Here is a 9862-nt window from a genome sequence, read left to right on the forward strand (position 1 = left end):
CACATACACACATTCTAAAATAATGGACTTCAACTAACCAGCATAGTTATAAAAGGTAGTACAAAATAACACAGGTGTTTTAGCAAGTATTTCATTAAAATCTGTCCATGGAAAATCTGAGAAAAAAAAGAAAATGGGTGTCTGACCCTAATTCCCAACTGTGAGTGTCCTTCCTTTTGGATCTGTCTGTGTTATTAGATGAGAAGAGAGAGTCCAAGGTGAAAATAACAAGGAATAGTACCATCAAGGATGAAATGACAGAAAGTTTGCCAACCACATGCCAGGTGGGAAAATCCTGACAGTTCATCCACTTCCGAAATGCCCAAGGTATTCTTTGCACAAAGACATACACAGAAGTTGTACATAGATGATAAATTGCCTGAGTCTCTGATTCACAAAATCTCTACGAGCACCTAATGCTATTTTTAAAAATGTATGAATACATACATCTCCATTTTTACTTTATAATCTGAGCTAGAGAAAATTTACTGCAGCATTATCATCCAGGCCTCATTACCTCATGGTTAATTAGCTAACATTTGTAAAGCGCTTTGAAGATGAAAAGCATCATATAAATGCTAAGAATTATTAAATAATATGAGAGGAAAATCGTAAAATAGATACATTGTTAACATTAATTTGTATTTTATCTTTGCTTATTATCTTTCCCCTAGTATCTGTCATTTAGGGCTGAACTATATATAAAGGCTGGGGAAAGTTTCCCTGTCTATCTCAGTTGTGACTCAGTATTGTGCTGGCCCCAAATTAATACTTGCCAAAAAACAAGTTCTCAGACTGAAACGAATTAACTGTCCAAAGAGATCCCCACTTATACTGGAAAAATGTTAAACTAGTTAAACAATTCACTCCCCCCCACACACACACACACATACAGATAAAAGATGTATCAATTCAGAAGCAATTAACAAGCATTTCTGTTTTGTTCAAGACAATGCAAAATACACTAGCAAGATTAGCTGAATCATTTGGGTGAGAAACATATGATTCTACTTTGCTCCCACAGTATGGTTGCAGATCTGGCTGCTGAATAGGTTAGGACAGTATATTATGTGGTGTTGACTGTTCCCTACATTTTGCTGTCATCAAAGCAAGTTAAACAAACTTTTCTGAAGCCCTGTCATCCCGCCTCCTCCTCCCCCAATCCTAAGTGGACAGAAAGACAGACAAGCAAACCTGCTTAAAAAAAAAAAAAAATCTTTGGCAGCTTGCCAGGGATGACATAGGGAAGAGAAGAAAAGGCAGTGGTAAAATATTCTTAAAATATGTTCATGATGAAGGCTTTCAATGAAACAGGAAATAACAGATCAAGTGCATTCAAAGTATTTGCAAACTGTTTAATTGGGTAAAGGCAAGTCACCCTTTTCTGATCACAGCAATGTCTTTATTGCGAAGCGCTCTTCAGCAATACTAAAGTTAATCCCAAGTCCTGTTACAGGAAACTCATCCTTATTAAAGTAACATTAAGTGCTCCTTTTTTATTGATCTTCCCCTTCAGCTTAATGATAGAAACTTACTGATGTTTTAATAATAACCTCACAAGCTTTATCTCATTTTACTTTGCCTTGGTACTAAAAGATGCAGTGGAAACTAACTTAGCATAAACATTTTGCAGATGTCTTTAAAGGCCAGGGGGAGGTGGGGGGAAAAGATTCAATTGAGCTGCGTGTTAACAAAGATGGCTGAAAACTAAAAGATAAAAGGGAGGCTCCAGTGTGAACATCAAAGAATTGTTAATGACAAGAAATACCATTAGGGTTAGCATCTCTTTTGTTTCAACCCTTTCACACCTGCAGCGTGTGGTGAGCTAAGCCTTTGTTCCAAAATCTGAATTACCTCCATTAGCACTTATAGAAAAAAATGGTTGCAAAACAACAGAATCCTACTTTTGGCTCTCCCCTTTGGCTTGAAAAGTCAGAAATTAGGTATCTGTGGATTTCCTTCTAGTCACTGGTGTAACTATAGAGATTATAGAAGGGTAAGGTAATAGGTTGCAAATGAGTCAGGTTGAAATGTGAGAATAGCTTTGTAACTCAAAAAAGAGAGGTAATGTAAGCAATGTGGAGAAGCACGCATAAGAAGCTCCAACATTAGCAATAGCAAAATCAGAGCGTGAAATTCAGATTAGCCCTCCCCAGGCTGTGAGAGGAAGGGGGTATCACAAGACTTGGCATGGCGAAAGGTGTAACCTGTTTTATTTGGCCCCTGAAAAATTTTAACAGATGGTAGGACCAGCTGTCTTTTTCAGCCATTTAATAAACTCTTCGGTGGTAACAGTTTGGAAAGTGGGGGTTTTTCGTTTTAGGCCAGAGGAGAAAATAAAGAAATCTGTCCCAAGTTGTGTTTGCCAAGTAGTAAGGCCTGGAAACATTAGGAAAAGTTAAAGTGGGAAGAATCTAGTTGACCATATTATAATTGTGTCTTTTTAGAGAGCAGCAACAAAAACAAATCCCTCCCTGCCAAATGAGGTGACTAACTACTGGCAAAACTTGTTTTGTCTCACCATCTTTATCTGGGATTTTAATTTTGGTCTTTCAAAAAGAGATGCCTGGTTATTTGTTTAATGCTCATTGACAAAGCACTGTAAGGCAGCAGTTACAAAAGGAAACAAACTAAAGCTTCATTAGAATTTAGTACTCACAGAAGGGAAATACTTTGTTATGAAGAATGAAAGGATAAATTCCTTCCAATTTACATAATTAGTCTAAAATGGCATAGAACCTTCCTAATCATGTCCTGTAAATTACAGAGCTCTGCTCCAGACCTCAGGGAATGGGAGAAATGCTCATGTCAAGTTATTTTCAGAAGAGGATCTAAGAGGTTTTGCTTTTGTGCCTAAAATGTTTCATAAAATTGGCAATGTTTTCCCACCAGTAAAATGGCAACCCTTGGTTATGGGAGAAAGAGTTTATTTGCAAAAATTCTCCCCATGGCTACAAACACAACTCTTCCTTTTGAAAATGCCCTTGATTCCTGGTTGAGTGACAGCCACTTTCCTTTGACAAAGCTTTGTTCTGTCCACAGGCCCATTGTAGATATCAGATCTGTATCACTGCAAGTAAATTACAATACTAATATGTAAACTCTTTTTAAATTAGATTAGACCATCTTTTTAGAGAACTAAAGCATATGCAGCTTTCATTATATCTCGTTAATCCCTTTTTTTTTTCTTAGTTCTAGCCTCCCTCCTTTCTGGACTGTTGGTAATGTTTTGGCTCCTTAAAAAGGTAGCAAAGAAGCCAGGCAAGGTGGCGCATACCTGTAATCCCAACAACTCAAAAGGATTGTAGGTTCAAAGTCAGCCTCTGCAACCTGGGAAGGCCCTGAACAGCTTAGCAAGACCCTGTCTCAAAATAAATAAATAAATATATATATATATATATGGGCTGGGGATGGGACTCAGTGGTTCAGAACCCCAGGGTTAAATCCCTGGTACCAGAAAAATAAAAATAAAAAAGATAGCAAAGTGTAGGTGGTCATAGAAGCATAAGGAATAATTCTACCTGGATTAAGTTAGTTCAGTCATCAAGGCTAGTTACCAAAATTAACAGAATGCCATTTCTAATTCTTTAATTACTATGATTTGTGACATGCCTTAGACAAATTACAGTCCTTCCTTCAGGGTATTTTTTCCAGTCTGTAACAAGGGAACACCATTCATTCAACGTGTCCTTAATGAGTACCTACTCCACTCCAAGTACTGTGCCAAGAGCTGGAATAGCAAAGGGATAAAGATCCCTATTCCTTTGGAGCTTATATAGCCTCACATTGTCACTGGATAAACATTAGAGAAAGTTTACAAACATAAAACATCCACAGCAGAATGTTTAAGCTCCATCTATGCAACTTCAAAATTACCCACATGATACAGATGGCTTTGACAATTAAATCTGGGGCAAGGGGACTTCCACGCTCAAGAATAAGGAAGCAACTTCAAAATTCATCCTGGCAACCCTTGGCAAAGAGTTGGTTTTTTGATGTGAATGTTTCTTTTCCAGTCATTGGTTTCAGAGATCACAAGCTCCTCACTAAAATGTGATTATCTAGAAGTTATATGTATCTAGAAATTACATGTATTTTTTATCACACATGACAAAGTACTTTACTAAATTTGGAGAATAAATAGTTTCGATTAGAAAAAATAAAGACATGGAGCCTTTATAGAAAGAAAGAGAAGTATTAAAACTATCTGAAAACTTGGTTTATCTTGTGCGTGGAAGATAGAAACTTTCAACTAAGTCTGGTCCCACCTCCAATATTTCAATACCTTCATTTCTGTATGAAGCACTTTCAGATTACCCGAGTCAAATTAAATACTGACACAAATTCTATCCAATTTTCCAGAATGTAAAAGTACAGTTCACCCTGAATACAAGAGAGAAATTAGAAATTCATGCAAAACCCAGATGAAACTGGGCCAAGTAATTCATTGTGTCTCTACAGAGTAGTAGGCCACTCTCAAGGGTAGCTGGCGATTTCACCTTCCCAGCCAAGGCCCCTGCCCAAGCAGTGACCAACTAAATAGCTCTCAGGGAAGGGCACCAAAAGCAGAAGCCCCTAGGAATAAAGTCAATGATACTTAAGTACAGTTGTGGCAGTAGACTAGGTCCAAACACTTATGCTGCTTCCTAATGCACTCTCATAAAAAAAAAAAAAAAATGCTATATTTGACTTTTTGTTGTTGTTTTACTAGACTCCCCTTAGACAGCGAACTGCAACATTCCTAGCAAAGACAAAACACTAGTTTACACTCATGAAAATAAGGAGTGATGAAACAGTAAAGACCATAAAAAGGTGACAAATATTGACCTGTAACTCACCTTAGGATTGTTGGGAAATATTACTTTCAGAATTCTCCAAATATCCAGGAAACTCTGAAATAAGAGAAATGGTATAAGAACCCTCATATCAGGCATTTTCTAATAGGATAAAATAATTTTTTTTTGATCCAAGTGTATTTTATCTCTGAGCTATATCCCAGCCCTTTTTTTTTTTTTTTTTTTTTTTTTTTTTTTTTTTTTTGAGAGACAGCTTGCTAAGTTGCTAAGGCTAGCCTCTGACTTGCAATTCTCCTACCTCAACCTCCCCAGTCACTGGAATCGTAGGCATGTGCCATCATACCTGACTAAATTATTTTCTTAAATTTGTAGCTCATGAGAAATCAAATTATTTCCAGTTTCATTGCTATAATGAATATAATTGCAAACATCGAAAATAACTATTTCTCAATCTCATTAATATCACTCAAAAAATATTTATTGAATGTTCACTATGTGCCAGATACCTTTCTTCTGATGCAAAGAGCCCCAAAATATTACAGGGACAGGAAAAGGGAAAAAAGAAGAAATAAGGTGAAAAAAAAAAAAGAAAAGAAATAAGGTGAAGGAAAATAAAGAAGAAACTATTTACTGGATGTTAAAATGTACTATAAAATTTATATATATATTACTATCTCCAGAGTAGACAAATAGAAAAATAGAACAACAAAAAAGATACAAAATAACCACAAGTATATCTAAATTTTTCTCTTAATTTTTATTTTAAATTGTAATTTTATCTTTTTTCAAAATACCTTCATTTTGTTTATTTATTTATTTGGTGTTGAGTATAAAACCCAGTGTCTCACATGTGCTAGGCAAGTGCTCAACTACTGAGTTATACCCCCAGCCCTCATATCTAAGTGTTTCTTTATGATCTAGGTGAAATTTCAAATCAGTCAAGAAATGATTTGAAAATTAATTGAATTTTTGGAAAAAAAAAATTCAGTGTCATTCTCAAGATCTATGAACTACCTGCTTGCAAACCCCCAAGTTTGTCTGCCATTGGCTCACAGCAGAAGGCACAAAGTTCCCGGGTCCCAGACCACCGCAGCAGCAGTAGTAGCCAGAGAATCAGCATTTGCACCTTTCTTCCAATCTCCCATTCCCACAGACTGAAGCTGGGGGCCAGCTGCTGCCTGCATGCAGTGCCGGGGATACAGGAGAGGTACCCCAAGCTTAAGAAATCTAGTCTTTTTGTAATGGGCAGTAAGCCTGCCTGATCTTTGCCCCAGATGGAGGTATTATCTTTATTAATATTGCACAACCAAAAACCTGCCCCCTGCTCTTAAAGGGACATTGTCTCTACTTTCCAAGTCTGTTCACCACATAAACATCCTTGAAAAGTTAGCCGAGGATAATGGCAGTCTGCTCATGAGACATGCAGCAACATGACAGATATAGGAGAATGGTCTCCCAACAGGCATTAACTTTTGCTTGATTTTTAAAGAAATCTGTATAAAGAAAGGATCAACGTAAAAAAAAGAAAACAAGAAGAAATTATAACAAAGTAGGAGAAAATATATACGAATGTTTCCATACTTTTTAGGTATGGAGACCTTTCCACACATAATGTTAAAGACAACCTAATGGAAAAAGAATAATGGATTTACAATTTTTGTAGTTTTATGTATCAGTTAAAAATTACATTTAATTTTTAAAAAATGGGTGTCACTACTTACAATTTTAAATTATAATCAAATTGCACTGGGGGAAGTAAAGTTATTTTCCATATGTACTGAATTTCTGTTTGGGAAGATGGTAAGGAGATGGAAGGTGGAGGTGGATGGTGGAGGTGGATGGTGGCAATGGTTACACAACAACGTAAGTGTATTGAATGCCAATGAATTGTATAGCTAAAAATGTTTAAATGGTAAATTTTGTTATGTATATTTTAAAATATTAGGTTGCAAATATAATCTGAAAGATGATATTTGTGGCATAAAAACAATATTTTCACTTAATCCGTATGTATTGACTTCTATGATGCACTAAGAATACATGAAGATCAAGATGTTACGGTCTTATCTTCATGGAGAGTAGTGAGTTCCTACAAACTATTAAGAAAAAGAAAATCATCCTAATAAAGACAGACAGCTCACACAAGTTGATAAATTATGAAAAAGTGTTGACCTCACTAATAATAAACCAGAAATTATAAATAAAGTATCATTTTTTACTTTCAGAATGGCAATGTTTTCTTAATCGAAGTGTTATTTGTGAGCATATTAGAAAATGGGTACTCTCAAACTCTGCTCGTAGGGATATACATTGGCATCAAATCCCTGCCTGCAACTCCAGATATATCAGGAGACTTAAAATTATGCTTACTTTTTGCTCAGCTGTTCCCCCAAAAGGGATATATCCTGAGAGACCAGTCTGAGATATGTACAAAATATTGTTCTTTGCAGCATTGTATGTAATAGCAAAAACAATGAAACAAAACCCCATTGGAAGTCATTTAAATATTCACAAGTAGGGCATTGTAGTGTAACCATATAATGGAATACTATCTAGTCTTAAAATAGCTCAAAAAGGAGGAAAAAGAAGCCTGGTTATAAAAAAGTGCAAAAAAAATTTATAGCATACTCTTAAAAACAGTATAAATACTATTTTCAATTTTCAAACAGGCCTATGTAACCATGAAAATATTAGGAAGACTTATACTAAAAGGTTGGCAATGTTGGTATTCCAGCATTGAATATTTAGTAGTCATTATTAAGTAAGAAATATTAAATGGAAGAGAGTAGCTGACCCTTTTCCCTTCATTAGATGTATATTATTTATATTTGAAGAAACCTAACTATAATTTAATTCATTCTTGAATGTAGAATACTTTTCCATGTAATCTTTTTAACAGTATCTAATCCTGTTTTAAATCTTTCTGTTTCTTGTTAAAAGGTTCTAGGAATGGACTTGCCACCAATCCTCCTGAGGAAAGGCCTTACAAACTGTATTTTTAGTCAATGAATAAATTTTGGCACATCATAATAATGTATTATTGAGTAACTGTTAGAAATTAGGATTTGGTTAACTATGTAAAACCAGGGAGAAATCTTTATGGTAAAAGAATATAAAAGGTGTGCATGATGTACACTTTGGTTTCCATAGTTCAAGGACAGGTGTGGAGCATGGCAGGTAATGGATAGACTTCCCACGGCGAAAAGATGGATTCCAACTCTTCAGTTTTCATTGGAACTTCTGAAAATTATGAAAAACAAGGGCTGTGTGAGACTTGAGAGTGGACTGATGTGAGAGAGAAGCAAGAAGATTTAGACCAGAACACGTGGGGGCCTGTGCCTTTGTAGGGTCACCACCTTACCCACAGCGCAGCCTCAGCCTGGCACGCTTCAGGACTCAATTTCTTCAGCCTATCATGTGATATTCTGGCTCTGGAGGATTGATCAGTGCAATCTAAAAGTTTTAATCATGTTATAAGTCAAGATCTTTTTCTTTCTGTGAAGTGTGAGGAAATCCCAGAGAAAGTCTGTGAAACAGTTCTGCAGGGCCGACCTGCACCCATGGGTTCTTCAACCCCTGATCCCTGAGACACCTCTGCTGCCCTCCTAAGTTTTTAGGAGAGCTGAAACCTTTATTTCTAATCTTTCAGATGATGAATGCATAAAACAGAAAGGGAATTTATTGTCAGTAGGAAAATCTAAGTACACTCCAAGTTAGGATGAGTGTTTGGAGAGGCTGAAGTCCATGAGGTAGAGGAGCCATAGGAAGGTTCTCAAAGTGCTGGCTGGGAGGCTCTGCATTACAGCCACCTAGGCCATGCATCGAAATGTTGAGTCCCAAGCCATTAGCCATGCTGACTGATCAGTGTTCAAGGTGGGTGCAGGCATCTGCACTCTCAAGGGGCCCTGTCTGAAGTGAGCCAGTGTGCAGTTAGGATAACTGGGCATCATCTCCATTGGCGGCTCTCTGCCCAGGGGAGTTTTCCTGAAGACAGAGAAAACCCTGCCTCAGTCAGGCCAGCTGAGCATCATCTGCCGGTGACTGACAAATACTCCATCCTTCAAAATTCTTGCCCATTCTCTACCTCCATCACCACAATCCTCTGACCTTACAACAGTGTTTTAGGAAAAGCAAAACACCACTAATTAGAATCCTGTTCATCCTAGTTAGTCTTATCAGTCACATTTGCAAATCATTTCTTATGGCAGTTTGAGAAATTTCCAAAGATACAACCATTTCATAAATATTTATATTTCAATTTCAGAGGAACTTACTTTCTTATTATGTTCCCAATTTTGCCTATATGCTCTACTTGAGTTCTGAAAAATCTCTTATATATTAATAAAAATCAATAAAGTCAAAATTGAACTGCTCCTGGGCGTGGTGACACATGCTTGTAGTCCCAGCAGCTTGGGAGGATCACAAGTTCAAAGCCAGCCTCAGCAACGGAAGGTGCTAAGCAACTCAGTGAGACCCTGTCTCTAAATAAAATACAAAATAGGGCTGGGGATGTGGCTCACTGGTCAAATGCCCCTGAGTTCAATTCCTAGTACTCCACCCCCTGCCCAAAAAAAGAGATTGAATTCCTAATAGAAAACAAGAATAAAATACTTCAAAATTCTTTCTTTTCTCGTATTCTCTTTTCTAACTCACATCAAAACTTCTAAGGAAAGGTAATGACCATGGTACTGATTTTTTATTTTGCTTCTGACAGTTAAATTCAGGGCCTAAAATTTTGCATTAATTACATTATTCTTTTGATAATAAGAGAGATGCGGCTGATTCTTTGAAACAGTTGTGGCCAGATGGAAGTATAATGCGAATATGACAGTATCTATGAAAGTCGTTGGATTGACTGCTCTGGGGACCAGAACTTGAGATTTCTCTGCAGAACAGAACATAAGCAAATGAAGGTTTTAGCTGTGGTTGCCCACACTCGGTCACTGAGCCTCAGCCCTGTCCTGCTGGGGCCACCAGCACCAGGTGGAAGAGCAATTTGGTCTCCTCTCGACTTAATCCGCGCCTGTCTGTGGAGACCTCACCGAGGTGCCAACTGTAAGCATGGC

General features: G+C 37.1%; 1 protein-coding gene across 1 annotated transcript in view; it reads left to right on the forward strand.

The window, feature by feature from the left end:
• The window catches only part of MYO3B (myosin IIIB), a gene marked incomplete at its 5' end in the record, with an annotated part of 464298 nt that extends 454887 nt beyond the window's left edge, over positions 1-9411 (forward strand). The window contains one exon of the mRNA XM_081260604.1: positions 7737-9411. The remainder of the gene's footprint in view (positions 1-7736) is intronic.
• Positions 9412-9862: the final 451 nt, after the last annotated feature.

The sequence above is a fragment of the Spermophilus citellus genome, assembly GCF_964194105.1.
Source record: "Spermophilus citellus genome assembly, chromosome: 11".
NCBI lineage: Eukaryota > Metazoa > Chordata > Mammalia > Rodentia > Sciuridae > Spermophilus > Spermophilus citellus.